Here is a 26,977-nt window from a genome sequence, read left to right as displayed (position 1 = left end):
CACAAGAGCTCCCAGGAAACACAAATAAGCATGGAAATAGGTTTCCATTGTTTTACATGGAATAGATGTCAGAAAAAAGTCACTTGGGAATTGCTGAAAATTATGCACTGTGTTAACAGTGCCCTAGGACATAGATTCCGTGTCTGTGGTTCTCCACGACCCACAGTCCTTCTCCCCAAGGTGGGTTTATGGGAAATCATGTAGAACCATTTCCCTTAGCAATTAATTTTGAGTTGAGCAATTCCTTTTCAGAAAAAAAAGATAAAAGTTTCAGCTAATTCCCTAATTCTTCGCTGTACTATTTTAGCATTCCAGAAAGACTGAATTAGTGTGTTGGGGTTTACCTCAATCAATTGTGTTGGTGAGTTCATTTATCTTCAGTGACTTTGTTTTGGAAGAAAGGTATTGGAACGACTCACCCCAGCCAACAAATACTTCTGCATCTGGAGAAAACAGAAACTCTTGCCTGGGAAGCTGAATTGAGGAGGTCACAGTACCTTCTGCTCTCCTGTTTCAAGTTCTGACCTTGACTATCTTTATTTTTTGTTTTGGTTTTTTGTTTGTTTGTTTGAGCCATACCTGGTGATGCTGAAACCTTACTCCTGCCTCTTCGTTCAGGAATCGTTCTTGGTGGGTGGGCTTGGGGGTGGGGGAGAGATCCTATGGGAAGCCCATGATGACCCCAGGTAGGCCACATGCAAGGCAAATGTCCTACCCACTGTACTATTGCTCTGGCCTCAACCTAGACTCTATTTGTGAAAGAGGATCACTAGAACTCAACCCACTTCCCTGCTGCTGTTTGAATTATTTGTATTCTTAGTCCATTACTGAGTTGCAAGTCCTCTGTTATTAACTATGTCTGAGAATCATGAAGTCACTAGGAAGTCATGATGCCTTGTTTTTATTACTTCTTAGAAGTTAAAAAGTTGGTCAAAAAGATTCCTCTCGAGGGGCCGGAGCGATAGCACAGCGGGTAGGGCGTTTGCCTTGCACGCAGCCGACCCGGGTTCGATCCCCGGCATCCCATATGGTCCCCCAAGCACTGCCAGGAGTAATTCTTGAGTGCAAAGCCAGGAGTAACCCCTGAGCATCGCTGGGTGTGACCCAAAAAGAAAAAAAAAAAGATTGCTCTCGGAAGATTAACTGATCCACTAAAGTCTAAAGAAACATGAATGTCATCACTTCCTAAGTGATGTTTATTTCACCCAGGACTGTGTCCCTCACAAGTCCCATCAATGCCATCATATTCTCTTGCCTGCCAGCAAGATGGATGCCAATTGTGACTGGAGCATCAGGGGTAATTCCCTGCATCACCTTTTTTTTTTTTTTTAAATTTTCCAATTTTCAACAGGGCCTTATTCTGAGATAGGAAATCCTCACAGCATGTTCTATGAAAGGAAATAAAGGCAAGGCTTTCTAACTCTGGTTTTAAGTGTGGGCACATGCATATGTGGTGAAGGGTTAGGGGAGAAAAGGAGGAGAGAAAGACACAGAGATACAGAGAGATGGACAGAGGCAGAGAGAGAACACAGAGAGAGAGAGCAAAGATAGAGAAACAGAGAGACTCTATTAGCAAAAGGTTAGATAACCAGCTTCTCAAGATCTCTACAGTCTCTAAGTCTAACTTCGAGAGTCAACCACCATTCAATAGACGAGAGTGAAGGAAAGAATCTACTTTTTCACATTATTTTTGTTCCTGTTTCTAAGAAATGTCGTTAGGATGATAAGGGTGTGAATCCCATCTTCTCTCTAGACTGGGCTTCTCCAGGGTAAGGAGAAAGAGGGTATATTTTCGTTATCACTCCCTAAGGTCCAGCCATGGCAGGGTAGTAGGAAACAAAGCAGATACAAATCTTGTTCTGACCTTAACAGGCAATTCTGGGCTACCTACTTCACCTGTCTAAGGCTCAGTCTCTCTGTCAAACGGGAAAAAATGATGCTACATAGAGAAGTTTTGCATGGGTTAAATGAAATGGAATAAGCACCTGATATTTTTAAATTTTTTTAATTGAATAACCGTGAGATATAGTTACAAAGTTTTTGTGATCGGGTTATGCAATGTTCCAACACCCATCCCTTCACCAATATGCATTTCCCACCACCAATATCCCCTGTATCCTTCCTGCCACCCCGCTACTCCCCAGCCTACCTCTATGGCAGGCACCTTTCTTCTTTGTCTCTCTCTAATTTTGAAGCACCTGATATTTTTATAAGTAAGATAGAGGAAGAGTGGAGCACAATGGAGAAGTCTGGTGTATTGGGAGTTTAGCAACCAAGAGATTTCCTATACCCAGAGGGCTCAGTCTTAGGCCTTGTCTTACTTAATTTCAATAGCAATTATTTAGTTAAAGCAACAGAGCACACTTTTAAAATCCCATTTGTAGATTATAATATTGGGAGAGATGCCTAATAAAACCAAAAACAAATAACAATAATAACCTCCAAACTTGAAACATCCTCAAAATGTCAATCCTATCTAGCAAAATCAATTTTTTAAGTGATTAAAGTGTACATGACTAAAGTCCAGGTTGCCTTCATAGCAGTAAGGAGTTTATACTTCGGTGATGGGTGCTGGGAGATCAGATGTACTCACAGTGGTACCACAAGAAGTACAATATCTAAAACAAGAAAGAGGATGTTTTTTATTCCATATGGAGCCGAATAATGACTTCTAAATGCTTCTCTCTAAAAGGGGGCACAGATTAGAATTTTATTTGCAGAGAGAGAGTGTGTGAGAGAGAGAAAGACAGAAAGAAAGAGAGAGAGATTTCCATGCCATGTTAGTAGGAAACCCAGAATTCTCAACTTGGAGGAAAGAAGACTTAGAGGACTCTCATAGCTGTTCTCAAATATGGGGAGGAGCATATAGTGTTAAGACAGGGAAGCCAATTTTCTCAGTTTGCACAGACCCAAGGGCTTCTGAATCCAAACAGAACTCACAGAAGATGTCCTGAACTACAAAGTGGGCTTACCCTGTTGGTCTCTAGAGACGCAAACTCCTCTGGAGAGTGCTATCATCAGGGCTCAAGTCCCACGTAGAATACAGGCCCCGAGACACTACTGACATTTCCTTCTACAATCCATGACAGTCACTGGTTCCAGCTCTGATCACTTAGTTCTAGGAAAGATCTCTGGGAGACAGGTCTAAGGCAAATGCTTTTAGTAGAATACAAAAATTATATAGTTTGCAAAATCTCTGCATTCAGAGAAAGGGCTGATTTCAGTCAGCAGCCTTGTGCTATAGCAACGGCACTGAGTTGAGAGACAGATAGACTTGGGCCAAACCCCAATGTTGACATTTGCGTACTATTCGAATTAAGACAACTCACTTGATCTCTCTGATCATGCTTCCTTCTTGTGGCAATGCTAATACTCAGGTGAAGGCTGTGTGGAGGATTAAATAAAATCCCATATCTCATTGATTCTATGATGCAGTTTTCTTTTCTTTTTTTTTTCACATTTTAATAGCTCTGAAATCAAGATGTAGTTTCACATTGATGGTATACTATAGTTTAATTGGGAGTGGTTTATTTTCTTTCTTTCTTAGTGGCACCTAAAGTAATGTGGGCCTTACAAAAATCAATGGCAACTTATAATCAAAAGCAAATGTTAATATATATTAAACACTTAGCATACTGACTGGCATACAATGAGTGTTCAATACAATGCAATTCCATTCTTTCTTTTCTAGGCTAGAGCTTTAATTTACAAACCGAAGAACAGGAACAAGACTTAATAATTGGAACTGGCCTATAGATTTTCTATATAAATAGAAACTTTGGATCATATTAGAACTTTGGAGAATTATTTCTAGACTATATATCCCCCTCACACACACAGAGTTTCATCCCATTTCCTGTGGTCATGAAAATTTTCTGAAATCCTCCTACTCTGCTTTCTTGTTATATTTTTGCTTCATATGTTTATCAAGCACAAGGCTAAATGGGTTTTCTGGCTTTACTTTAGGGAAGAGACTATCCCAGCCATCACCCACTTACATCTCCCAAACCAGCTTCCTACCACAGAATGTCTTTGACAAGTCTAATATCCTTCAGAGATGACTTTTTTCCTTTTCTGGAGCTCAAGTCAAGATGCTTTACTTTGTCACAAAAATGAATATAATAGTCTCAGAACTGCAAGGATATATTAGTAAGGGAAATTTTTTCTTGACCTGGCTAGCTCTGAACATAATTATCTGAGTGGCTTTTTGTAGTCAGATACCATGGTTATAAGTGCAGGTTTTTTTCATCACATAAGAACATATCTGATTCTGTAGAAAATATTATCAATCATGTTGTCTTGTCTCATTATTTTGCATGAGTGAATGGTCTAGGTGAATTTTGTAATGCACAGAAGCCACATCTTTATAACTGAATTCCACTTTGCTATTTGATATTCCTTATTATCATACAGAAATATTCAAAATTAATTTGCTAGCTTTTCTCTCACTTTTTAATCTGATGTCTGAATAGTGGATATCCGCTCTGCGTCTCTACTGAAAGGTGTATAGTGGCCCAGCTGAGTTTTCACTGGTGTGGTCAGTTAGGTAGTTGTGAACTTGTACTGAAGGCTTGCTGCATTCCTATCCCTGCAGTCAGTTATGGGCTTACTAGAAAGAGAGAGTAGGGCCTTCACCTGGTCGTCTGCTAGGCCACAGATGTGGATCGGAAGTCAAACTGAGCTGAGACTCGCATGCGTGACCTCCCCTTAACTGGTTAATCCACAGTCTTGTTCCTCTCGGGAAGGCAGAAGGTCCTCAGCATGCCTCACAGTCCCAGTTAGGAGGATGTGGGAGGCCCACATTGTTTATCTGCTCACCTCAGGCCCACATGAACCTTTCAAACCTATTTACGCTGGTTGGTTCTTCTAGCATCATCATACAGACTTAAAGGAATGAGACAGGAGTGCAAAAGAGACAAGTATTTTCCTATAGGAGTAAGTTGAATATTTGGGAAAGGCACATTAAGAAGACACTTGCTAGGAACATATGCTATCAGGCTGGGGATTCAGTTAAAAGGACCCATTGGATCCTGGTGCCACATGGTCCCCTGTACGCTTCTGGGTATGACCCTAAAACCAAAACCCTAAACAATAACAAAAAGGCATGCTGTCGGCTTAGATGTGGGATTGTCAGCTATGTAGTATCAGGAAATCTGGAAAATTGAATTGCTCCACAAATGTTTCTGAGATCTTATTCCACTTTTTTTAAAAAAGAAGACAAAATGATTGTGCAGGGGGCTGGAGTGATACACAGTGAGTAGGGCGTTTGCCTTGCACGCAGCCAGCCCGGGTTCGGTTCCCAGCATCCCATATGATCCCCAAGCATCTCCAAGAGTAATTCCTGAGTGCAGAGTCAGAAGTAACCCCTATGCATTGCCAGGTGTGACCCCCAAAAAAAATTGGAAAAGAAAAAAAGATTGTGAAAGCCTTAGGGGGTGTGGCCCACAAAAGGACCAAACTGTAGGGTGGTAAAGGGGGGCTTTAAACTCAAAAGAGGGGCCTTGGCCTCACATCAAAAAAAAATTTTAAGTTGAAATAAAGACTTAAGGAATGACTTCATTTTGTATAGCTTCTACTTTAACTGACTTGTTCAACTAATACACCAACTATTAGTTGACTGGGAGCTAAGGGTGTCTACCACTGTTAACATAATAATACATTATGAGCTATAACACAGGCAGACAAAATACTTCTTCCTGGAGGGCTCAGCACAGGCTCCATGGAGGGGTGAGTCCTAAACTACGTGCCAAAGAATGGAGCAGGAGTTCCTAGGGAAATAAGGAAAGGCCAGTTACTTCCCCGGAGATGGTCAATATAATGACATAAGTCAGTGTCCACCCAGGAGCAGACACCTGAGGTTTGACTATCCCGCCCTCACATTTCATCCTGATGCAAGCTGGATGGGTTTCGGTGCTTATAACTGCAAAATGAAGATAAATGCGTGTATGTGTTTCATTTCAGTGTGAAAATCGTGGAAGATGACTTTTAAATAACCGTACTTTAATAAAAACATGGAAAGTAATCTTAAGGTTTTTCTGGAAGCAAAGAAGTAGGCAGGCAGCACATAATTCTGGAAGAAAGAAGATATTTTCGACCTCTTCTAAAATCTCCTGCCATGAACATAAGCAGTAAAAGATTCCAGAGAAGGCAAAGTTTGGCCAAAAGCACTGGGTACTAAAGGCCTCTGCTCTTGAGATGGAGAAGCCAAATGGGAGAGTGGGTGCTCTTAAGGACAAGCCATCAACATCAGACACTACAACCTGTTGACTGCTTCCAATGAGCTCACTGAATTCTCCCAATAAATGCATTAAATACACATCCTTAGTATCATTCTTTCCAGAGGGGGGAACTAGATCTCACAGAAGTTTAGAGAGTAGGAGTTAGAACCTAGTCTTGATTCCAAGTCCTCTGTGCTCTCTTACATACAGGTTGTCATTTCCACAGGCCATTTAGTCTCCAAATCCCAGACGGAGGTGCCTTGTATTTGTTCATCTCTTAAAACTTTTCACAAGGAGGCAGAGAGATTGTACAACAGATAAGATCCCCCAAGCCCCCAACCAACCACCACCCCAACCACTGAGTACCGCCAGGGGTGATTCCTGAGTACAGAACCAGCAGTAATCCTGATCATTGCTGGGGGTGACCCAAAAACAAAATTTAAAAAATAAAACACAACTTTTTTCAGGACAGGATACTGCAACTAATAGCTAAAATGAGGCTTGAAGATTATTAGGAATTTCAATTATGCTGCCTATCACTGACCTCCATTACCAAGGACAATCAGAAGCTAGCTCTAGCAATTTTCTAAAACTTTCATTAATTTCAAATAAACTTATAAGATGTCATCCCCACCCCCACCCCCAATTAAAATGTCCTTGTCTTCTCAGTTTCTCATTACAGGCAAATCCCTTGAATGTCTCAGAGACAGTCTGTTGTTTTTCTCTGGATCTTTTGTATTTCTGCTTTGTTTTCTTTGAAATGAAAGAACCCTATGCCGAATTCTGATTTTAAGGTGAAGTCATAACATCAATGTATATCATTAAAATGTTTTATTGTAATTACAGAAATAGTCAATGCCAAATTATGTGTGCTATGTTATTTTCTGCATTATTCTTTATCCCATTCTCAAAGTTAATGCAGCCTATTATATCTCATTCATTCTGACTGCCGCTGCGCAGTGAGCAGATGTCTCCATTGAGCAATCCACAATGAATCCAAGATCTTTTTCCTGAGCACTTACAAGTAGAGTAATTCAGAGCCCATCAGTGAGTATGAGCTATTTCAATTGTTCCTCCCAGTGTACATTAGCTTGCACTTGTCTACATAAAATTTCAAAGAATCATAGATATTAGGGATGGAAAAGACCAGTTAGTTTATCAAGCCTGTCGGCTCTGCCAGCAAAAGCCAAGCAAAGGAAATAATTCTATCAGTTCATGCTATTTTAATGATACTTATTAATAATAATTACAATTACTGTTTATATTATATGGTTTCTTTTATCCTAAAATCAGTTAAGATGCCATGTTATTTTTTTTAAAAAAAGCAATAATCCTTATCTAGAAGGGAAAGGGAATCAGATATCAACATTATTATTTACAAAGACAAGTCAATTAAGTCAACATTTTATTTTAATTTGTTTTTTGGTGTTTGGGCCACACCTGGTGGTGCTCAGGATTTACTCCTGGGGCTCTGCACTCTGGGATCACTGCAGGAAGTGTTTGGGGGACCATATGGAGTGCTAGGGATTGAACCTGGGTCAGTCATGGGTATGGCAAGCAGCCTGCCCACTGTACTATCACTTCATTCCCTGAAGCCAATAATTTAGCTCAGTTTCATTTAATAAACATCTCTGAGTACAGATCACTATGAACAGTGGACCTGTTGGGTGTTCTGGGTATGTGAAGATAAATAGACCCTAAAGCTCTACCCTCTTGTTTATCACCTATTAGGGGATTTGTGATAGTGAACACATAGCAATTATGATCACTTTAAGAAAATTGCATGGTAACATGAACACTGTGGGGGCTTGAAGGATTTCCCCAGGCTCTAGGAATTGAAGGAGACTTTGTTTCAAAAGTGACATTTAAGCTAAGTTTCGAAGTAGGGGTGACATCAGTGTTTATCGACAGATCTGGGGAAAGAGGACTTGTGCAAAAAAAGCAAACTGAAAAATGCAATATTGTCTTCCTCGGGTTTCTGCCTTGTAATGATGAGTATGAGTATTCTTGCTGCAAGGAAATAATGTCTATATACAGAAGACATCTACTTGGGCTCTTTAAACAGGAGTAGGATGTAGAAACTCAATTCAATGCACAAACTGAAACAGCAGTCATATCACATAGACTAGATTCATCAGAATATACTTAGGAGGTCAGGACAAGATGCTCTAAATTAGGACTGTCTTAAAACTTTTTCAGAAAACTTAATACTATATGTTAAGAACAAGTGGGCATTTCCAACTATAGACTAAAATCTCCAACCAGTGGATAAATGAGGATATTGGCTAAGGACAAATGGTGTGATTCTCCCAATACTTGAATAAAGATTTTTTAAAATTTTTTTAATTTATTTTTATTTTTTGCTTTTTCAGTCACACCCAGAGTTGCACAGGGGTTACTCCTGGCTCTGCACTCAGGGATTACTCCTGGCGGTGCTGGGGGACCATATGGGATGCTGGGAATCGAACCCAGGTCAGCCGCGTGCAAGGCAAACACCCTACCCACTGTACTATCACTCCAGCCCCCTTGAATAAAGATATTTAAGATCACAGTTCAATTTCTCAATCTCTGCCTGCATTATTATGGGTATAGTTCATTTGGGGAAAAAAACCAAACTCTTAATTTACACAAAAGAATTCCACATTGTTTTTTTTCATATCTGAGGTACAAAATATTATACATACAAATGCAAGGAGTGACAGGCCTGTACAAGAAAGTTTACTGTTTCCCTACTATTGCCATTCTATCATTGTAATTTTGATGGAGATAGTAACTTAGCTTGTATATCTAAACTGGACTATATAGCCACACAAAATCCCAAACTGGCACTGAACTATTTAGTCATATGTTGTACTGCTGGATCCCCAACCTTCGCTGCAGAGAATAGAGAATTCCATTTTCTGACTCCTTCAAAAGAAATATGGAGCAGGAAAACCCCAACTTTTTTTTACGATTATAAGAATCTAATCTTTGGTCAGAGAGATAGTACAGTGAGTAAGGTGCTTACTTTTCATGTTACTTACTCAGGTTTGATCCCTTGCACCACATATGGTCCCCTCACCCCTGCCAGGGGGGATTCTTGAGCACAGAGCCAGCATGCCCTGAGTACTGCTGGATGTCTCTTCCCCACAAAAAAAGAACCTGATCTTTGAAAGCACTGTCAATAGGTTACACAGTAGAATTTCATAAAACTATTGGTGCGAAGAAAAAGTAAGTGTGGTAGAAGATTTGGAGTGCTTTTATATCTGTTCCCTGAGAGACCACTGCAGGTGTCCTTTCCTTCGAGAAGTCTCCCCCATTTTCTTCCACTACCATTCCCTTTAGCACCAAATTAATTGTTCACTCTCTCTCTCTCTCTCTCAACTCCCACAGTTCTTTGATCCATTTCTGTTTGCTTTATAATCCTTGAGTGCATCTATCTCCCTCCACCAGAATCTTTACTCTTTAAAGGTAAAGATTTGGTCTTATGCATCTTTACCTTTACTTTAAAGGCAAAGATTTGGTCTCATGCATCTTGTATTCACTATAATGTTAAGCTCAATTTTCATTGCTCAATACACAGCAGATGTTCAGTACATGTTTGTCAAATCATTTTGTCTTGACAAAGACACCTTACTGGAACTATTTTAATTAGTAATGCTTTTCTTTTATACCCTTTCCTAAATCTATTGTATATTCTATTCTATACCCATATCTATTGAATAATAGCACCAAGATTCATATGTAACTGAAATGTGTATGTGTGTATATGTGAATAATGGTACCAAGATTCATATGTAGCTGAACACACATGTGCAGGAACATGCCATTATCCTTAATCCATACAAATCTCAGATAGTGAACTACAGAAATACTGACCTAAAAACAATCTGATTCTTGTTCACTCATGTTCATCAATTACATGATTTTAGAAAACTCTGGAGTCAGAATGATCCATGCTCAAATACATTCACATGTAAGCTCTGGTTAGTTGTACAACTTTGAGTTGTACAACTTTGGGCAACTGAAAATCTCTATACCTCAGTTTCTCCCAGTCTGAGATGAAGACATAAATTATATCTATTTGGTCTTAATAGTGTCCTTTGAAACACCTGAAAGGGTTTAAATACAGTATTTTACAAACACGGAATTACTATTATTATTATTATTATTATAGAAATCTATAGTAATTGTAGAAATTATTGTAGCATTTTACTCATTTATGAAGTAGAAATAAAATGCAGATACTTCAGGATTGTTATAATGAATAAATGATACAAAAGCAAAATTTTACTCAACACTTTGTAGTGTTTCTTTTCTTCCTATATGCTAGAATAATTCCCATAATCAACAGAGCATCTATATCAGTAATGCTCTATTGGTAATGTGTACCAGTCACTTAAAAATATGATGCCATCTAATTTAATTCTTACAATAAGTTATTGAAGTAATAATCATTATTCATATTTTACAGATGAATACACTGAGTTCACAGAAAATAAATAACCAGTCCGAGGCCTTATCAATACACGGTGACTAATATTTTTTTAGAAAATAAATATAAAAGGAATCAAGTCTAAAAGAGGGAAGTAGAGGAAGGAAATAAAGAAAGCACCCCAGGAAAGTCCCCAGGAGCTTAGCCTTCCTGATTATGCACTCCTGTCCCCAATCCTGGGATTATGCTTGCTTTTAAACTAGCTTTTGTGATTCCTGTCAACATATTCTCACTTTCACTACACACCAACTCTTGCTCTTTAAAAAATGTATGAAATGATATTACTCATCTAAGAACTAACTCTAAGATGTTTCCTTCTCCTAATTTCTTTTCTGATTATAAACTTGCTATTTATTCTCTCTTGATCTTCTTATCATGGTTACACTAAGTGTAACCCATGAAACATTTTAATTTTTCATAACCTTCCTAGGTTTCCATTATGGATTTACATTAGATGTCAAATATCTTTGTTGTCAGCTATACAGAAGGAAAGACAGCCCTTCCAAAATCCCCACTAAAGAGCCCATGCCTGGCATGTATTCCAAAGAGTATATCCCTGGGTTCCATTCCAACCATCACTAACAAACCAAACCAAAACAAAGAAAATCTTTCTCATACTTCCCACTAAAAGGTAACCCAGTTCCATGCCAAGTGGCAACAGCCTGCCCCCTGCCTCACCCCCATATCTTTTTGTCCCAGCATCACAAAATATAGGTCTATTTCCAACCTTGGACGACTCCAACCAGAGGCTAATCAAAAATCTATAAAACATGATTGCGGAAAGATATGTTTGATTAATCAGTTTCTTTCTTGGGAATATTAATTATGGAATTTTGAGGAAAAGAAGAAATTATGGAGGAAATTTTAAAGTAAAAAATATAAGGAAAAGGTCATGAGAAAGAAGCTATCATAACACAAGGAGGAAGGATGGAGAGAGATCATGAGGGTGGTAGAAAGTGAAAGAAGCAAAATCTAAATATAAGCAATTGCTACAAGACCGTGGGAGGTGACTGAGAATACAGGGAAGAGACTAAACTAACCCGTAGTAAAAGTAACCCAAATAAAGCAAAGACCCTGTGAGATAACGCAATTACTCCAACAGAGGAGATTGTTCCTACAGTTGCCTTAGCGCCTGCAAGATTTCCAATTCTGATTTCAGGTTCTATCTTTGAACATTCTCAAGTGAATGTTTTTCTTGAGGAAACTTCAGTGAGTCTGCATGTTTGTTTTTGCAACCAAAAGTCTGTTTCTAGAGTATTAAATACCTAAGTCTTTTTTAAAAGTGAAAATTAAATGATACCATTCTCATTTTTTTGCTTTTTTGGGGGGGTCACACCCAGCGATGCTCAGGGGTTATTCCTGACTCTTAACTCAGGAATTACTCTTGGCAGTGCTTGGGGGATCATTTGGGATGCCAGCGATTGAACCCTGGTCGGCCTCGTGCAAGGAAAATGCCCTATTGGCTGTACTATCTCTATGACCCCTCATTTTGTTTTATTTTATTTTATTTTATTTTTAATTCTTTTTTTTTCCATTTTTTAAAAAATTTTTTATTGAGTCACCACCATGTGGAAAGTTACAAAGTTTTCAGGTTTAAATCTCAGTTATACAATGCTCGAATACCCATCCCTTCACCAGTGCTCATATTCCACCACCAAGAATCCCAGTATAGCTCCACCCCGCCCCCCCCACACCCCTAACCCCCCCACGCCCCTAGCCCCCCCACCCTTAGCCCCCCCCCGCCTGTGTAACTAATAAATTTCACTTTACTTTCACTTTGATTGCATACAATATTTCAACAAAACTCACTATTATTGTTTGGAGAGTCTCTCCCCTAAAGTCAGACCTGCTGAAAAGGAAGCATTAGATAATTTGTTTTCCAATGCTGAGGATGAAGAGGTATGAGGTCGAGTGACCACATGGGTCACAATTCCAGGTTCTTAGAAGACAAATATCTCTACCCTTTGTCTAGACTTCTCCAAGAATCCCTTTATTTCCACCTTTTTGTTTGAGACAGAGAAAAGTTCTTTTCAGCAACTACTTCAATATCAAGATGAAGTTCACGAATTCATTTTTTATCTGTGATTCTTGATATAGAAAATAAATTCTTAAGGGGTTGAGGTTGTAGCTCAGTGATAGAATGCAGGTCTCACACATGGAAGAACCTGGGTTTTATACCCAAGACAACAGAAACAACAATTCTTGGATAAAAGAACCACAAGTTCTCCAAATGATAAACATAACAAATAAGTTATAGAAGAGAAAATCTGGAGATAAGAAAGAAAAGGGGAGGATGTGGGGAAATACAACATACTTCATTATAATGGGTCACCACTGTCATCCCATTGCTCATCGATTTGTTCGAGCGGGCACCAGTAACATCTCTCATTGAGAGACTTATTGTTACTGTTTTTGGCATATCTAATACGCCACGGGTAGCTTGCCAGGCTCTGCCGCACGGGCTCTCCGAGAGGGGTGGAGGAATCAAACTCCAGTCGGCCCAGTGAAAGGTGAACGCCCAATCACTGTGCTACCGCTCCAGCCCATTATGATGAGTAATCTTTGCAAATGAAGAAAAGAGTGAATAGACTCAGAAATGGCCTTTTATGTGTGGGAAATAAATGTATTAGTTAATATTTATAACTCATTCTTTTTAATATTTAGGTTAGTTTATTAATAAGCTATATTTCATTGTGAACATCATCCAATAACATTTATTAACCACTGACTGTTTTACCCTGTCCTTGGGTGTAAAGAGTATCACTGTATCACTCTCATCCTGTTGCTCATCGATTTGCTCAAGCGGACACCAGTAATGTTTCCATTGTGAGACTTGTTGTTACTGTTTTTGGCATGTCGAATACACCAGGGGTAGCTTGCCAGGCTCTGTCATGAAGGCGAGATACTCTTGGTAGCTTGCCAGGCTCTCCGAGAGGGGCGGAGGAATAGAACCTGGGTCGGCCACGTGCAAGGCAAACACCCTACCCAAATATAAGGAAAGTCTTGTTTCCTCTGTAGGGCCAGAGAAAGTACAGGAAACAAGACTCCTGGCTTAGATGTAGTCAACTCAGCATGGCATATGGTCCCTGAGCACCACCAGAAGTGATCCCTGATCAGAGCCAGAAGTAATCTCTGAGCACTGCTAAATATGGTCCCAAAGCCAAAATACATATGCGAATCCATGCATACATGCCTCCACGTGCAAGGCTGTTGGGAGGTATGCAGGAGTCACAGCCTATAGCAGGAGGCAGCCAATTCCAGCATAGTGGGCCACTTGCCCAGGAGGTGGGAGCATAGTCTTATTTATATCTAAGAAGCATCTCAAGAGAAATGCTCATGATGAGATTTAAAGGAATAGGGGAGTGAACTTGGAAAAGATGGGACAGAAGATGGGAGCCAAAGTAATAGTATAGTGGGTAAGGTGCTTGCCATGTTCATGGCCAGCCCGGGTCGAATCCCTGGCATCCATATGGTCCCCTGAGCCAGCCAGGAGTAAACCTTCCTGGTGCACAGCCATGAGTAAAACATGAGCACTGCCAGGTGTGACCTCAAACCAAAGACAGAAAAACAAACAAAAAAGTTGGGACAGAGGATATTCCACACATGACAGTATTATATAGGCACCAGATCCTGCATTCTCTAGGTTATGGTCATCCCAACCACCCCAAAAACCATGGACTTCTACAGTAAACTGCCAATCTAGGTATTTGAAAAGCAAGTGTACTCACAAATGTACCCTTGACCCATATCCAAAATGTCTGTTAGCTACAAATCCACGCAATATTTTTCTTCTCAAAAATATGCTAACTGCACAAGCTACAAGGGTAGTAGAAAGTTCAATATATCCAGAATTAGCCAAGATAAAACTACCTCAATATCCATAAGTTTCTCTCCTGAGCAAGTGAGTGTGGCTATCTTTGCTTAGTTTTGTTAATTTCTGAGATTGGGCTTCATGTATTTATTTGTTTTGGTTTTGGGGACACACCTATCTGTGCTCAGGGCTTACTCCTAGATCTGCTCTCAGGAATCATTACTGTGGGCTCAGTGGACCATATGGGGGTTCTGGGGACAGAATACTCAAATTGGCTGTGAGTAAGGTAAGCATCCTACCTGCTGTAATATCACTCTGGCCCCCGGGCATTTTTTAAGAAAAAAGAGTAATTATGGAAGTTTTCTTTTAATGAAAAGAGTGTGTGGAAGTTACTCAAGCTCCCAAAAGTGTAGATTAGAGACATTTTGAGGTTTTAAGTGGATAACATAAAAAGATCTTTGATAATTAATAGTTCATTACAAATTAGAAAGAAAAATATATGGTTTATTTCTTTGTAATTTATCATTGACTAGACAGTTGATGTTTTCTGCAGAGTATATATTTTGCATTCCAAAAAGCTTGCTGATAACACCATTTCAGTAACCTATTCCCAGTTTCCCATCTTTAAAGTCAATAATACATTTCTCTTCTGTGTCTATTTCTTAGGGACTATTGTGAAATTAAACCAGTTATCAATGCTACAAATTTAAGAATAAAGAAACAATTTTTAAAACTTATACTTTTTCAAAATTCTCTCACTCAGTTAAAAAGTTAGAAAATGCTTTTCATCATACTTTTCTTCAGATAGAACTACAACCAATTCAAAGAAAGTTAGTGGTTTACTGATCTTCAAAACAGTCTTTAACTGGTATTCCTTGCTACAAGCAAGAGGATGTCTCTAAAATTTGATGGAAGAACTTACTTTGGGGTTCTAAAAACCTCCTTAAGAACTCCATATACCAGGAAAAAACAGGGACCAGGAGAACTGGTCATGGTTGGAATCTGTCACATGTATGTTCAGGGCAGAGGGTAGGTAAGATAAGGAATAAGACAATATGACCAATATGACAATAATATTTGGAAATGATCACAGTAGACAAGAACTGAGTAGGTTAAAAGTAGGTAAAGGGATATACATCATAACCTTTCAGTATCTGTATTACAAATCACAATGCCCAAAAGGAGAAGAGAAAAGTGCCTGACATAGAGGCAGACTGCAGGAAGAGGAAAGGGGTGATGGGGGGAGAAACTGGGGACACTGGTGCTGGGTAATGTACACTGGTGGAAGGATGGGTGTTGGAAGACTGCGTGGCTGAAACTTAATCATGAACAGCTTTGTAAGGGACTATCTCATAGTGATTCAATAAAAAAGTCAAAAGGCAATTGTTAGGTTGTAAAAAAAAAAAAGAAGACTGCCATACAGGAGCTGGAGAGACAGTACAATGGGTAGGGCACTTTCCTGGTATGCATCTGACCTAATTTAGATCCCCAATACTCCATAAAGTGCACAGAGCCTACCATTTGTGATCCCTGAGAGCAGAGCCAGGTGTAAGCCCTGAACACCATCAGGTACGGAGAAAGAGAGAAAGAAGAGAGAAAGAAAGAAAGAAAGAAAGAAAGAAAGAAAGAAAGAAAGAAAGAAAGAAAGAAAGAAAGAAAGAAAGAAAGAAAGAAAGAAAGAAAGAAAGAAAGAAAGAAAGAAAGAAAGAAAGAAAGAAAGAGAGAGAGAGAGAGAAAGAAAGAGAGAGAGAAAGGAAGGAAGGAAGGAAGGAAGGAAGGAAGGAAGGAAGGAAGGAAGGAAGGAAGGAAGGAAGGAAGGAAGGAAGGAAGGAAGGAGAGAGAAGAGAAGAGAAAGAAAGAAAGAAAGAAAGAAAGAAAGAAAGAAAGAAAGAAAGAAAGAAAGAAAGAAAGAAAGAAAGAAAGAAAGAAAGAAAGAACTAAAGAAAGAAAGAAAGAAAGAAAGAAAGAAAGAAAGAAAGAAAGAAAGAAAGAAAGAAAGGGAGAGAGGAAGGGAGGGAGGGAGGGAGGAAGGAAGGAAGGAAGGAAGGAAGGAAGGAAGGAAGGAAGGAAGGAAGGAAGGAAGGAAGGAAGGAAGACAGAAAGAAAAAAAGAAACTCATATAAAGTTTTAAAATTATATATTTTCAAAGGTTTAACCAATTTCAAAATGAATGGTGTTTGGGATTATTCATAGAGGACACGATTAATGAAGATATCATTCACTCTCTATACTCTATCCCACATTGGCCATATTCCAGAAGCAGTTTATTACTCATGCTTTAAAAGTGTATCACATGGTCTGGAGAGAGTACAGTGAGTAGGGCGTTTCCCTTGCATACAGCTGACCCGAGTTCAACCCTGGCACCTCATAGGGTCTCTGGAGCACCACCAGGAGTGATCCTTGGTTAGAGAGTCAGAAGTAAGCCCTGTGTACCACTTTTTATGGCTCACAAACAAACGGACTAAAATGTTCCACGTACATTTACATATTATATACATGCAGCACCGTATCAGCAAGTCTTCAGCAATATCTTTTAGAAGTTCATATCAATCGTTCCATCATTCCCAGAGGAATCGTTTTAAACATATAGGCTGTATCATATCACTGGTCCTAGAGTTGCTTAAACTGGTCTCTTGCAATCTCATAACAACATTTATTACAACATTAATACAAAAAGGAACATCACAACATCACGATTTTTATGAAAAAACACACAAGAACATTGAAGCTAAGAGATGTACCCAATGCCTGTCCATTTTAAATTTATACTTATTATCTAGTAAAGACATGCATTCAAAACAGGCTATTCTTTTGAGAATGGTTCTTTAGTCTCCTTGCACATGTGCCTGCATGCTGACTGGCAAATTCTCTTCAAATCCATAAATTAAAATCCCACATTTTCCTATTGTGCCTTTTCACTTCAAAATATCAACATAGTTTGTACAGATGAAGGTATGGATCCTAAATAGCCACAAAACTTCTAACAATCCCCCTGTGTTTACTGATGTTCTTGTGTTGGGCCTGGTCTAAGCTAACCTAAAGATCAGATTTATGGCATCAGGGAAATATTGAATAACAGAGCCAGAAGGAGCCTTAGACAGATGGAGGAGCCATTCCCTCTCCATGTTCAAAGAGGGCCAGACGGGGAGTCCCGGGTCATGGACAGGCAAAACCCAAACCACAACCTGCTCTATGGCACTTTGATAAGATTAATATTAGTTTGGGCTGGGGGTGTAGCTCTGTGGTAGAATACTTCCTTGCATGTGTAAAGTCCTGGGCTTAATCTTGGGCAACACACACACACACACAACACACACAACACACACACTGCCATCTTAAAATGAGAACTGGGACTCCCACTTTTTCCAACATTAAATCTGAGTCTTTAAAAAAAGGGGTCAAAACTAAAGCCATTATTTTAATAACATGTTAACACAATGTCTTTGCCCTGAACACAATCTTGCCTTCCTTTGTTTCTCCAGAAAATTCACTGTCTTACCTTGGATTTTCTTGTGAACCACGTAACGTCACTCAAATATAACAGAAGGACAACAGAGACACTTAATTCACATGGCTGTTGTAAGAGAGGATTGAGCGGGTATCACTTTGAAGTTCACTGAAATGTCAAGGATAAATGGAGAAAATTTTGATTTTACATTTTACATTTGTCTTTTATAGGGGGGTTCTCCCAAAATTCCTTTCCATAAAACTTTCTACAAAGGCAGAATTTATAACCAATGAGTTAGGGTGTGCTTGAATATTGTGTTGATTTTACCTTTTGTAGGATTAAAGCTGATAGCCTCTTTTGCACTTGTAAATTTTGGGGCCACATCCAGTCATGCTCTGGGCTACTCCCAGCTCAGTGCTCAGGAGAGCAAGGGGTGCCAGAGATCGAACCCAGGACTCCTGCCTGAAAAGCATGCACTCATTCCCTTGAGCTATCTCTCAGATCCTAAAGGTACTAGACTTTTAATCCATATATAGTATCCACAAGCTGCATCTTTTCAAATGTCATCACATCTTTCTAAATGACATCATTTTCTTCGTGAACAGAAACTAAAGTCTTTATACGTATTCCCGGCAAGACAGGCATAAAAGGAGTCACTGCTCCCAGTCTGTTGAACGTTGAATGTCCCTCCAACCAGATTCTGGTTTTGTTTAGTTCTTAACATATCCCGCCTGCCCCCCCCCCCCCCCCCGCCCCGCAAGATTACTCTTCTCTTTGGATTCCTCTTCCAAGGCCCACTCAGAGCACCTCCCCCAGAGGCAGCACCCCAGTGAGTAACACATGGTGGAGATGTGTAGGAAGTGATCAAAGACATGCAAATAAAGTGGTACAGCTCCCAGGGGAAAGCAGGGGCCACAGGTGCCAAATGCAGGGAGCTCAGGAGAGAGTTGTCACTACGCTGTGGGCTGTGCTGCTTACTGCGTGCCTGGGAACAGAACTGGGTGGATTGAAATGACTCTTGTTTTGCTCATCACACGACTTAACTACACAACCTGTGTGGGTTCACAAAGTATTAGCATCAAACCTATGATTTCTATGTGGGTGGGCATGTCTGTCTTCATTTTCAACTACTAAATTAATCTAGAAAAGAAAAAAGTTGGATTGACAACACTGAAGACAGTACTCCTCTGCATACTAGCAAGAAAAATACTGTGAAAAATGGGGATCTGAGAATTAATGCCAATGAAAGGCCTGTGAAAATGATTGGCATTGGACCCAAATATTCTCTCCAAGGAAGACCACTAAGGGTGCAAGGGGCAGAAATACTCCTATCTTTGGTCTCGTCAAATCACTAAGATTTTAACAACCAACTAAAACCGGACCAGGGAAGAGGTTTAACATTTATTTTTCCTTTTATGTGTCCTAGGAGGGATGGGAAAAACTATTTCATTATGCTATTGTCTTTGGGATCTCAAATGACAGTGGTATTAGTGGTGTTCTCTGCAGCCAAGTGTTCAATATCAATTGGAAGAACTGCAGAATGGATCAAGTGAGACTAGAATCTCAACGGGTCTCCTCCCATGCCCAACAGGGTTAAACAGGGACTGCAGCCAACGTGAGTCACTCAGAGGAAGACTTACAAAGGCCAGTTCACAAGGATTATGAAGTTAGTCAACAGTATATTCAGCACTTATTATTTGTGTCTCTGTTGCACTGTGTGGAGAGAAAGAGAGAATTCTGGGACCAGGGAGATACAAAGCACGCACATGTCCTAGTGGTAGCATCACATGGTCCCCTGAGCACAGAGCCTGGTGTGCCCCTGAGCACTGCTGGGTAGAGCCCTAAAACGACAAACAAACAGAAAGAAAGGAAAAAACAAGAGGGGGATTTCCTACTGTCTCTAGAAATGGTGGATTCTGTGTGAATGGGAAAGCCACTGGTAGCCTTGAAATTGGCTGGGGCAAGAACTCTTCCAGAAAAATGAAAGGACAGTGAACTTATGCCTAGTTACAAACTTTAGGTCATTCACACATACAGCTTTATGCTGGGTCCTCTAACATCTGCAGGTTGTTCCATCCAGACTATGGATACAATAATTGCGAGTCTGCCTGACTACGTGGTTCATGTTGATTGCCAGGGCCTGAGAGCAGGGGCACGCCTACTCTTCTTTCCTCCATCCGCAGTGACGGGTCAGGTGCCTGGCACAGAGAAATGCCCCTGAAGTAGGAATCAAATAACCAAAAGAAGTCACGCAAATCCAGGTGCGACATGTGTTTGCCAGCTCTGCGCATGCGCCTTTGCACAGGCCTGAGATACTGCTGGAATTCAGCAGGGCAACTTCAGAGGCGCCTGTGTGTGTCCCACCCAATGCTGGGTTGTGCAAAGCCAAAGTCTGGGGATGGGGTTGTGTCTCTGAACCCCAGGGTTTGAATGGATGGGGTTCTAGGCCCCCACCCCCACCCCACTCAGGACGGGGTTGATCTTTCCTGGACTTCAGCCTCCTTCAAAACTTGATGCGTGACCGTTCCCTTGGTGTCCTGAAATTCTAACATTTAGGCACTATGGTGGGTCCAGAAATTTTGCCAGAGACAAACTCTGCTTGGAAAGTAGAACACAATTAAGTTTTAAAATATCAAGATGGTCCTATTCCAGTGAAACATTATAAGGGGGAGGGGGAGGTTCTTGTCAGAACCTGGTCCAGACTGATCAGTATCTTTCTGCCATCCTCCCCCACATGCAGAAGTCAGGGTCTCCAGCCCCCATGGCAAAGAGAAAACTCTTCCCAGCCCGGACCCACCTGGCTCCCACATCCAGCTTATCACAGCATTTGCAGCTCAGTGGAAGGAGGCGCCGCCGCCCAGACTTGTACAGATTTTGTTGGACCAGTGGCAGAGTCACAGAAAACCTTGAATTAGGTCAGAAAGCCAAATTTCCCCCTGAGAATTCAAAGAGCACGGCCACAGACACTCCTCGGCCCAGCCTTGGAGTTGCTGCGTTAGATGAGAAGCAGCGAACTCCACAATTCAAGAGCATGAGCAGACATGGTTGCCTTCATCTGCTTTAGAAAAGAGAAATATTCGGCGCGGGTGTTCGCTCTCTTCCCATCTCTCAAGATGTTACTTGAAAAAGCCCAGGGCTTGAGCCACAAACCCACCAGTACCCCATTTTGTGCCCCACACCCTCCAACACAGTCAGCTCTCTACTCTCTGATAAACACCAATTGTAAATAAATCTCATTTAATCTCTAAAAGCCACAATAAAAATCTTTCACCTGCAACGTAGGGCTTACAGTAGTGTCTGCTTGCTCAGCCAGGGCCGGAAAACACAAGGTCTTGAATAAACTCTAGCAGGAGGCACATTTTCTCTCTCAAGCATCTTCCACTGACCTTCTTTTTAAAAAATATGTATAGGGAGGAGGAAAGGGGAAAACCCTACCCCTCCCACCCCATTCTCTGTACAAATCGGCCAATAAATCTCATGCAAAGACACAAGGGGAAAGGACAGAAGCCAACAGGTGGAAAAAGGCTTTTTGTTTCCTTAGAAATGCAGAGGCACTTGGTCTGTATCCTCGTCTATTTGTCTCGGGGTGTCTTTAATGACGGTTTTATTATCACGATGGGAAGGAGCTAGAAGAATGATAACACTTGCACTTGGTGCTTTCACAGCCTCGGAGAACTGGAAGGTTCTCCGCACCCGTTACACACAGTGATCTGCAGGGTTTGGCCAGACCCCGAGGAGGCACGCAGCATCCCCCGAACGGCTCTCTGCACGTTAAGACCGGGGGGAGACCGAGGCACCGCCGGCCCGCGGCTCCCTCCCAGGATCTCCCAGAGAAATCCCCGCGACGGGAAAAGTTTCTGGAGGGTCTCGCGGCGGAGTTGTGCTCCCTTCGCGCCTGCTCGGGGAGCGGGTGATGGGGACGCGGGGCGCGCCGGGGAGCGTGGGGCGCACACGCACCGGCACACGCGGCCACGCACAAAGCTGCCCGCACTCTGCAGCCCGCCGGGCTCGGCGGGGGCCGGCCCCGCGCCCACCCCCGGCCTGGCTGGCCCCGCTCGGCTCCCCGGGCCTCCCCCTCGCGCCCTCCCCCCTCACACCCTCCGCCCGCCCCTCGCCATCCACCCCTTCTCCCCCACCCACCCAGAAGCACAGATCGTGTTACTGGGGTTCCCTCGAAAGAGGGGCCATGCCCAGCCCGGAGCTCCTCGAAAGACTTCCAGGGGCCACGGCACAGCGCCCGGCGCAGGAGCCCTGCGCCCGTCCAGGGCAGCGCAGGAATGAGACCCCCGCTTCCAGGCTCGGCGAGCAAGCCTGCCACCGAAGAAGCAATTGTTGGGGCTCTTACCTTTTTTATGAGCAGAAATTCTGGAAAATCATTTCAGACACGAAGGGGGGAAAGTGACTGAAGACAAAAAAGACCCTTTTCCTGCAATCCCTGGCCTCCCGGTATCAAGACACCAGGACAACATCAAAGCAACTTAGGGGGAACACTTTAGGGGCCTATTGTCTGCTCTGGTCTGATCTGTTTTCCTTCTGACTCCCCCTCTCGCTGCTGTGACACTTGGTACGGCCCAGGCATTCATGCCAAGTAGCTTTCACACATGGAAGCTTGTCTCAAGCAATTGCTGACAAGCCACAAACAAGACATTCTCCCTCCCTTCTCCTTGCCCCCCCACTCCTCCCCCTCCACCTTTCCCTCCTCCCCCCCACATCTCCCCTCCTCCTTTCTTCTGAATGCAAACTCAAACTCTCCAGTGACAGGCAGGCTTGCAGGCTTGGCCTAGCTGCGCACGCAGACACACACACACACACACACACACACACACACACATACAAACACACACGTGCGCACGCACACACAGGCACACAAGCAGCTCAGCTAGTTGCTGCTGCTGCACTGGGAGAGTTAAGAGACAGGAAAAATCCTAGGCTGAGTGGGGGGCAGGGAGAGAGAGAGACAGAGAGAGAGAGAGAGAGAGAGAGAGAGAGAGAGAGAGAGAGAGAGAGAGAGAGAGAGGGAGAGGGAGAGAGAGATGCCTTCTATGTCCTAGTAAAATGGAAGAAGAGAGCTGAGCCTTTTTGAAAAACAGGGGTGCCACACACACACACACACACACACACACACACACGTGCTCACATACATTCAGGGAGATGGAGCTCTAGGGAGAGAAAAAGCAATGACTTCACAAAGGGGAAAGCCAAGTCTCATGAGCGGGAGGTGAGCGAGTGGGTAGACCTAGCGTAGGCTTATGTTCAAGGTTTGGGTAGAGAGAAATTTATTTCCCGAAGGATCCAGTCTTTCTTGACTGCATAATGGCGCACAGACCTGGGCTACTTGTTCAAATAAACCCTCGAGATGTGCAAATGTGCAAGTAAACTTAACTGTGGGTTCAACTTGTACCCAAGCTATTTTTAAAGTGGAGCTTTTGCTTTTTCGGTTTTGTTTTTAAATAGAAACCCTAGAGAGCAGTAGCACAGAGAGTAGTAACAAGTAGTGTAAACTCTGAGAGCTGTGAAGTGTGATGCTAAAGTTACTGATTGCCAGGCAGCTGGAATTTATGGAGGGAGGGTGGGCGTCTTTGGGGCTGGGGGGTGACTGTGAGCTGTTTTCTAGGAATGAGGTAGGATCATGAATATGGCAAGAAACAAGCAGGAATTTGATTGGTGTGGAAGGAGGAGGAAGGTGGGGGCTCCGAGGAGGGAGGGAGGAGGGAGGGGAAAAAGCCTCTGCATTAAAAGGGCAGAAGAAAGATGGAAGCTCAGAGACTGAAACATGTGAAGTAAATGAGATGGCAAAGAAAGGCATAAAATATTAGCCAGAAGGAGCACTAGGGTATGCAAAGGTGCAGGGAGCATGAAATCAGCAGGGCCAGTGGCAATGGGGGAAGGACAGAAGGTTTATGTGACAGTCATCCTTTTAGCAAGCTGTGGGGACACAGACTCCAGAGGCTACAGTGAGGCTCTCTGGACAGCACTAGAACGAATGGAAGTAGAGGTCTCACCTGTGTGGCTTTTTTCCCCATAATGCTGCTTCCACTCAATTCCTCAGAATCATCCCCGACAAATCAGAAATGAGGTAGACACATGCCACTCATTCCTTCGTAGGGCTGAGGTAAAAAATAGATGCTGGCTTTTTCCTTCCAGTACTAGCCAGTGGCTTGTCAGGCCCTGAGACTCACCACATCAAGGTCCATCTGGGTTCCAGCTCAACCGCTTCCAGGTCAGAGTCTCTCTCCAGGATCTCCCTTAGGACAGTTCTGTCTTCATGATGATGGTCATGGTGAAAAACGACAGTAAAAATTACTTTGGAAGCAGTATTTACTGGATTTTCAGCCTTTCCTTAAGCCTTTGTGCTTCAGACATTTTTTTATAAAGATCCTCTCCAATCACTGCTGGCTGAGGTGAGGGGATAGAGAGGCTGAAGTACTTGTGTGAGGTCACCCAGTAAGAACTCTGATCTGTGTGACTCATCATCCCATGTTTGTCCTCACCCAAATTCCCCCATGATGCCCCAAGCCATCAGCAGTACAAGTGCACTGTTTCTGTAACCCCAGGACTAAGCGCGACCTTCCCACTCTGAGCAGGGGGACTATCTGACCTCCCTGGACAGGGCGCTGACTCAGCATCCTCATCTGAAGGTGGCCACTCACCTGCACAATGAGGTCTCCCGGGCCAGAACTATTTTATTTCCTGGGTCAGCTTAACCTGGAGGCACCAGGTAGGGGAGGAGGCCCAGGACCAGGCCTGCACTTTGCGTCTATACAAAAGTCTCTAAAACACCCGCAGAGTACTCACACTGTGATGGCAGTAATGGTGCTTATTACACATTGCCAATATCAGACAACCCCAGAAGGTTTCAACCCTGACAGTCCCATTTTCCAGATGAAGAAGCTGAGGCACAGAGTCTCAGGTCTGTGCTGGGCACACTTGGCTGCAAGTTCTGGTTAAACAGGGTCCCAGCCATTCATCTCCCTGAGTCGAACTCTCACCACTGGATTGTTTCAAGAATAGTGGCTCCAATTTCCAAGTTAAAGGCTCCAGTTCAGGAGAGAAAGAAGAGAACGGCAGTAATAATTCTCATATTTCCACACACAGTCTCCAATCCCGATTTGCCAATAAAAAGCTAATGAAGAGGAAAACATGTCTGAGGGTCCCCTCACCCCTGGTTGCCTCATTTTCTAGGGTTTCACAGCCTTCCTTGGTATAGCAGAGAAGCCTCTGTCTCTGGGACCGGACACAGAAGTCTCCAGTCCCAAATGCTCTTACTTCCAGTACTGCTGGATTCAACTCCAAAGAAAAATAATAAGATTCAAGTGGAAAAGATAGTAAGGGAAAGTCCTGGTGCTATGTCTACACTTATTTGACAAGGGTTCTGAATAATCAGCACAGAGTTAGAGGGAACTACTGCCTTTGGTAGAGTGAAGACCTGAATTTATAGTGTGTTTCCAGTGTGGGAATATACCTGCCAGCCAAGCCCTGTTTCTCAACTTTAAAGGGAGCTGATGGAATTTGTTCTAGAATCCTCCACATCCCTGAAATACTCTCATTCTAAGAGAGCTCCATTAACAAGGAGCTTGAAAGCCAAGGTCACTAACTAGATGTATGTTTGGGTACATATAGGTGGTATCTTCTCATGAAAGAGTTGGTATCAAGGGAGGGTGCCAGGAAGCCCCTTCCTGGGCTGGTCCACTCCTGTTATGGCCGAGTACTTCCAGAACACCTTCTCTGTCATAACTATTTTCCACTTTTTGTTATTTGGCTGCTGGAATTCCCACAGATTGCAAATTCACTTATGTTACCAAGAACTCAAAAAACGCAAACAGGGCTAAAGGGGAAGAGAAATTCAGTCTTTCTTGCTTTTACGTGAATCATTTCATTAAACTTATATCTTGAGAGCACTGAATTCAGATTGAATTGGAAAGGAAATATGGGGTGGGATATGGAGATGGTTCTAGAATTTAGAAGATTCTTGGGCATGTGAGGCCTAATTTGGGGTAAGAGAAAGCTAAGGGAACACACAGTAATGGCCATTAAAGATAGGAAGATACTGAAGGAACACAGGCTACTTCGTGTCTCATTCAGGGCAGTCTGGGACTAAAGGCAGGAAAAGGGCCCTATTTCTTCTTGCATACCCTTCCCTTGCCCTCATATGGCATCTACTAGCAACAGGTACCTATGGGGTGTACAGGCTTGTGTTTCATTTAAAGTATGGTTTCAGTGAAGGGAAAACATTCAGCTTTCCAAAGACCCAAGTTACAGGTGGACCCTAGAAAATCTAGCCCATTCCTAGTGTGACATCTTTATTCCGATATATATATATTTAATTGACAGGGTGGGCTAGGGCAATCGGACAAAAGGGGCTTCTCTCTCTTCCACATTTTGGAAGATGAATTGTCTGAGACAAGGAAGAGAATCGAGCAGCAAGAAACACATTTCCAAATTTACCCAAATAAAAGCAGCAATTTAGAGGCAGGCAAGATTAGAACTCACCTTATCTAAAGCCACCTCTTCTATTATAAATTAAATGAATCATGAATCGTATCACAATATTACCACCTCCACTTCGTGATTATAAGGCAAAGGTAAGTTGTTGGGTTCTAGAGTGAAGAAGATCTGAGTTCCTCTCTGGCATGTTTATAAGCCAAACATCCTTAACCCACTTTTTAAATCTTTCAGAACCACAGTTCTGTAATACTTCACAAGTTGTTATGAAATTATTACTAAGTTTATCAAGAGTTTATCAAGAGTAAAGTGCTATATACATTTTAACTGGTGATATGCAATAGGACAAACAAGTAGGAAAATTAACAATGCTGAAGTCAGAGATAGTACAGCAGTTAGGGCACTTGCTTTGCACACAGCAAACCTGGTTCCATCTTCAGCACCAAAGATGGTCCTCTGAGCCTCACCAGGAGTGATCCCTGAGCACAGAGCCAGAAGTAAGCTCTGAGCACCACCGATGTGGTCCCAGCACCAAAACAAACAAACTAAAAAGAGTAACAGCATTAACTGGGTGTCAGGCATGT

General features: G+C 42.2%; 1 long non-coding RNA gene across 1 annotated transcript in view; it reads right to left on the bottom strand.

Annotated features, from left to right (window-relative positions):
* Positions 1-22,494, bottom strand: part of LOC129404880 (uncharacterized) — a 78,479-nt gene extending 55,985 nt beyond the window's left edge. The window contains exon 1 of the long non-coding RNA XR_008630216.1: positions 22,297-22,494. This is a non-coding gene — a long non-coding RNA (uncharacterized LOC129404880). The remainder of the gene's footprint in view (positions 1-22,296) is intronic.
* Between the last annotated feature and the right edge of the window lie 4,483 nt (positions 22,495-26,977).

The sequence above is a fragment of the Sorex araneus genome, chromosome 5 (assembly GCF_027595985.1).
Source record: "Sorex araneus isolate mSorAra2 chromosome 5, mSorAra2.pri, whole genome shotgun sequence".
NCBI classification, from domain to species: domain Eukaryota; kingdom Metazoa; phylum Chordata; class Mammalia; order Eulipotyphla; family Soricidae; genus Sorex; species Sorex araneus.
Note: the sequence above shows the minus strand (reverse complement) of the source record. Positions and strands in the feature narration are given on the sequence as shown.